Raw genomic sequence first — 5,881 nt, forward strand, 5'->3', positions numbered from 1 at the left:
ATTCTGAATAAGGAAGGCTATCACTCCATTTTGCAACGCCATGCCATACCCAGTGGACAGCGCTTGATTGGAGCCAATTTCATCCTACAACAGGACAATGACCCTAAACACACCTCCAAATTGTGCAAGAACTATTTAGAGCAGAAGCAGGCAGCTGGTATTCTATCGGTAATGGAGTGGCCAGCGCAGTCACCAGATCTGAACCCCATTGAGCTGTTGTGGGAGCAGCTTGACCGTATGGTACGCAAGAAGTGCCCATCCAACCAATCCAACTTGTGGGAGCTGCTTCTGGAAGCGTGGGGTGCAATTTCTCCAGATTACCTCAACAAATTAACAGCTAGAATGCCAAAGGTCTGCAATGCTGTAATTGCTGCAAATGGAGGATTCTTTGACGAAAGCAAAATTTGATGTAAAAAAGATCTTATTTTAAATACAAATCATTATTTCTAACCTTGTCAATTTCTTGACTCCATTTTCTATTCATTTCACAACGTATGGTGGTGAATAAGTGTGACTTTTCAGGAAAACACAAAATTGTTTGGGTGACCCCAAACTTTTGAACGGTAGTGTACATCTAAACATCAGAACAGCAGTTTTCAGTCCGTGCTGCACATTTGAGGGCGTTCTGGTTTTCACTCACAGTTTTCAGACGTCTCAGCAGATGTGGTTAAAGTATTTTCAGTCAGTAAAAACCTCCCATTTGTTTTCGTTGTCGAGGTACTCCGGGAGATTTTGGGAACTGTTGTAAACAGCAGAAACACCCTCAGCTTTTTATTCTGAACAGCCACTAAATCTTCTGGTTTCTCCTTCATGTTGAACATGGGTCATGTTTTGGTTGACATAAACAGCAAACCATCAATTACTCTGCATCCTCTCTGTGGGTATCAATACAGGAACAAGCTGATTCGCTGCTGGGGATGTCTTTACCTCAGCAGATGACATCTTGAAACAACACCAGGGTACAGATGTGAGTCAAACACTTGATCATGTATGTACAAAAACATCTGAATTCTTTACAATCATCATTTCTCCTGCACCAGTGAAGCTGGAATTCATTTTATTTCCGTCTGTTTAGCAAAATGTCTCAAACATTCACTGATGATCTGAGAGTTTCACAGATCTTAGATGACTTTTTTAGCCAGAACTTTTTTAGTGCCATATTCACACCCAGTGGGACAGTCAGAAGCATCCAACAGTTCTTCTTTTACCACTGATGTTTCCTGGGAGGAGTCCGGCCCTGTTTCACAGTAACAGCAGATCTTAGAAGTTAAATTCTCGCTCTAGTCAGAAAAGAGTTTTACTTCCTGTTCCTTCTCTGTGACCTTTGAGCGTTTCTGTGCAGAATGATGTGTGCAGAGTTTGTGTTCACATTCATCTGCTGAAGGGGGAAAGTTGCTCAGTTTCACACCTGGACTTACATGCAGGACTTCACTAGTTTTGATGTGGAAACCTGAAGTCTCCAAGTCACAAACACGCTGAAAATGGAATTTACATTGAAGGAAGAAAGTATCTTGTGTCCCGCAGTTAAAGATAGGGTCACAATTGTTCACATCTGTCTTGAAACTACAGATGTCAGTGGTCCATCTGAACATCAGTTGCTTGCTGTAAGTTCCTCCTGTTCATACTGGAGATTACTCCCAGTGTTTTCACTGTAAGTGATCGGTGACAAAATCTACAGTCCTTGTTTTAGAGAAAATGTATTTAAATGTTTATCTGAAGCTCATATGAAGCTTTAGGTATCCAAAATAGACAAGTCAAGTGCATATCTTCCAGAGTGGGAGTATAAACTTCCTACTGTTGGGGGGGGGGGGGGGGGGGGGGGGGGGGGGGGGGGGGGGTGAACTGCTGAATGTACTTAGTTACTTTCCACCGCTGATCATCAGTTATTTTATAGATATGGAGAAAAATATGACATATGTGACTTAAAGTAATATTGGGCTCCAGCAGGTTAAAAGGTCTTTTAAAGCTTTGGGCCTTTCTTTGGATTTGTGCTGGAAAACTGTTTAAAGCTTCGGGGCTTGAAAGGCAGCAAACACAGGGACATGTGGTGACTAACTGCAGAGGAAGCTCTATAGCTCTCTGATTTTTATGTTTTAGTCTCAACTGTGCATTAAAGTCAAATAAGCCTGCGTGTTACTATTGAATCTTTTATTGTGCAATATGTTACAGTTAAATAATTAATAACTGCATTATCCAAAAAGCCTAGATATAACAGTGAAATAATATTGTACCTTCTGGGACTTCATGCATGTTTACTATTCATGTAACAAGTCTCGTGATTGAAAGTAAAATTCATTACATTAGCTCGTCACTTTTGTTCCATTATTACTTGGTCTCAGGTGGAAATGTTTGCCCCCATTGTTTGAGAGTCTCCCCTCTGGCAGGAGGCCGCGGTCCCGCAGGACCAAATCCTCACGCCACATGAACAGCTTCTTCCCATCTGCAGCTGGCCACATCAACAAGGGCCGGGACCCCCACTGACACTGACTCTCCTGCACTCCCCTTCTCCCCCTGCAAGGGTTTGAACAATGCATGTAAATAAGTGCCACATTGCAAATAGTGCCTTTTATTCTTTTATAACTTGTACATCTTGTTTAATTCTTATATTCATATTGATATGTAAATAGGTTTATGTCTGGCACCATGTCACCACAGCAAATTCTTTGACGTGTAAAAACTACTTGCTGATAAAGCTGATTCTGATTCTGATGTTCTGATACTTGTGATTGTCTTTTTCTAGTGAACATCTCCATGTTATTATTCTCCTCTCTTCTTCTCCCACTAATCCCAGAGTTAACTGTAAAACTTTGCTTGGGGCTTCACAACGTGCTGAAACAGTGACTTCACAGGGAACGAGCTTCAGCATCACCCGCCCAGCTCTGGTTAAAGAGCATTTGATTGACTCTGGCTCTCCCTGCTGGTCACACGGCTGCACAGCAGTGGTGTGGATATCAGAGTCAGCCAAACACACACTTTCCACTTTTTAGTTTTCAGCATATTTCCACAAAAGTCAGCATGTAAGATGAAAAGTGTGTGTTTTCCATCAGCTGCTGTCATGTGATGATACAAGAGACATTAACTCCGTTCCATCCTTATTTGGCATTTATTTGACTGATTATTAATTCATTTGTCTGTACAGCTCTTTAGTTAAGTCATTTTAAAATGTTTGATGGTCCCATTTTTTCAAATGTGAGAATTTGCTGCTTTTCTTGTCAGATGTGATGTGAAATAAATTTATATAATAAATTACTATATGGTCTGAATTATCAAAACATTTGAGTATGTCACCTTGTAGGAAACTGTGATGGGCATTTTTTACTGTTTTCTTACCCTTCATTTACCAAATGATGATCGATCAATCAGGAAAATAATCAGTAGATTTATCAGTATTGAAAATAATGGTTAGTTAAATCCCTATTATAATCATTAGTTTATTTACTTCACTGTAGAGAATAAGGACTTTATGTAACGTCTTTTTTGAGGAAGTTTGACAGAAATGCTTCATCTACAGAAGAAGAAGCCTTTTTGTATTCCACAAATGTTTTTCCATCACTTCTTCTCTTTACAGACACACCAACCTTCGTATTTAGATCTTTTTTTATATGTTATTCTCTGAATAAATTCTTGACCATGTGGATACTAGTTATCTCCATACTTAGTGTCCATCAACGTCCACAAATCTGCTTTGAACCTTCTAACAGGAGAACTTGCCTGAGAGGTTCATGTTTTCAGTTAACCAGTGAAAGTTGTCTGTGGCTACACCTAATTCAGCTAGTGCTAATGGAGACAATTTGTCAGAACCCCTGATCCATGCTTTGTTTCATACTTGTCCCTATAAAAATGAGAGTCCCTTAAGAATATGTTACCTTCCTGAAACAGCCTTTATTTATTTATTGTTTTTTTTAAACCTGTTCTGTTCTCAGGCTGTAAGACTATTCCTCCGCCTCACCCTCCTCCTCCCTTTTCTCTTTCTCAAACCCAAGTCCTGCCTTTAACACTAGGGTTCAAATTCCAGTTCCTCCCCCCTGCCTCTAGTGTGTGGCTTAGAGCTGGAGGTCTGACAGCTGCTGGGAGGACTGGATGGTTTAGCGAAACACCACGAAAGAATCAGAGCTGCAGCACAGTAACACTAAGAAACAGAGACACTGAAGGGACCTGCTGCTTTCACAGTGAGTCTGACTAAATCATGCTCTTCTGTCTGGGACCTTTTAACTGGGAGTAATAGGACTCATCTGCTCTGTTAGAACTGGTTTGTAAAAGCTGGAGAGCTGCTGGTTCTCTCACTTTCCAAACTAAAATCAAACAATGTGTTTTTTAAATGAAGAGTGAAGTAATCAGATGTGCTGGCTCTCCTGCTCTGTTAAAGCCTGACAGTCATGCTGTTCTGGTGCATGGATGAATGGCACTGCAGTGTTTATTTTTGGACACATGGAAATAATAAATAAGTTTACCCAAGTACTATACTTGATTACAGTTTACACTGAAGTAGTTTTACTTCCCTTGAGCATTTCCTTTTCATGCTACTTTTCAGAGAGTAAAATTGTGCATTTCATTTATAAAACTTCAACATAATACGTTCTGTTTAAAACAGAAGGAAGACAATACTTTAAAATTTTAATTGATGTATGCTGTAGCTGTAACTGCAACCGCGTGGAGCTGAATTTAAATCAGACGCGCTCTGCTGTGTAAACCACCATCACCACACTGATGCTGCAGTTGGACCTGATTCATGCAGTCCATGAGTCAGACTCATTCTGTTTCCCATAGAGACAGTTAACTGAAATCATTTGCAGACCATCCAACCAACAGAGTGACTTCCACAAGCTGCCAGTTGAAACTTAAAATATCCAGTTTCCATAAGTATAATATAGTGAAAGAAAACAGCCAGAATCAGGGCTCTGAAGCTATGATACAGTTCTTCTAATGGCCACTACATGCTCATTTTTACTCTTTAAGCCCGGGTGTATTTACTCTATTAAAATCCAGTGTATAGTTACTCTTTTAAAATCCAGGGTTTAGTTACTCTTTTAAAATCCCAGGTATAGTTACTCTTTTAAAATCTAGGTTGTAGTTACTGTTTTAAAATCTCAGGTGTAGTTACTATTTTAAAATCTCAGGTATAGTTACTCTTTTAATTAATCTTTTAAAATCCATGGTATAGTTACTCTTTTAAAATTCAGGGTATAGTTACTATTTTAAAATCTCAGGTATAGTTACTCTTTTAATTAATCTTTTAAAATTCAGGGTATAGTTACTCTTTTAAAATCCAGGGTTTAGTTACTCTTTTAAAATCCAGGGTATAGTTACTCTTTTAAAATTCAGGGTATAGTTAATCTTTTAAAATTCAGGGTATAGTTACTCTTTTAAAATCCAGGGTATATTTACTCTTTTAAAATCCAGGGTATAGTTACTATTTTAAAATCACAGGTATAGTTACTATTTTAAAATCTCAGGTATAGTTACTCTTTTAATTAATCTTTTAAAATCCAGGGTATAGTTACTCTTTTAAAATTCAGGGTATAGTTACTATTTTAAAATCCAGGGTTTAGTTACTCTTTTAAAATCTAGGTTGTAGTTACTGTTTTAAAATCCCAGGTGTAGTTACTGTTTTAAAATCCCAGGTATAGTTACTCTTTTAATTAATCTTTTAAAATCCAGGGTATAGTTACTCTTTTAAAATTCAGGGTATATTTACTATTTTAAAATCTCAGGTATAGTTACTCTTTTAATTAATCTTTTAAAATTCAGGGTATAGTTACTCTTTTAAAATCCAGGGTTTAGTTACTCTTTTAAAATCCAGGGTTTAGTTACTCTTTTAAAATCCAGGGTATAGTTAATCTTTTAAAATTCAGGGTATAGTTACTCTTTTAAAATCCAGGGT

General features: G+C 38.1%; 1 protein-coding gene across 1 annotated transcript in view; it reads left to right on the forward strand.

The window, feature by feature from the left end:
• Nucleotides 1-4,050: 4,050 nt before the first annotated feature.
• The window catches only part of slco2b1 (solute carrier organic anion transporter family, member 2B1), a 36,073-nt gene continuing 34,242 nt past the window's right edge, over nt 4,051-5,881 (forward strand). The window contains exon 1 of the mRNA XM_046040406.1: nt 4,051-4,169. The gene's annotated coding sequence lies outside the window, so the exon portion shown is untranslated. The remainder of the gene's footprint in view (nt 4,170-5,881) is intronic.

Source organism: Micropterus dolomieu, linkage group LG23 (genome assembly GCF_021292245.1).
Source record: "Micropterus dolomieu isolate WLL.071019.BEF.003 ecotype Adirondacks linkage group LG23, ASM2129224v1, whole genome shotgun sequence".
In the NCBI taxonomy this organism is placed as follows: Eukaryota; Metazoa; Chordata; class Actinopteri; order Centrarchiformes; family Centrarchidae; genus Micropterus; species Micropterus dolomieu.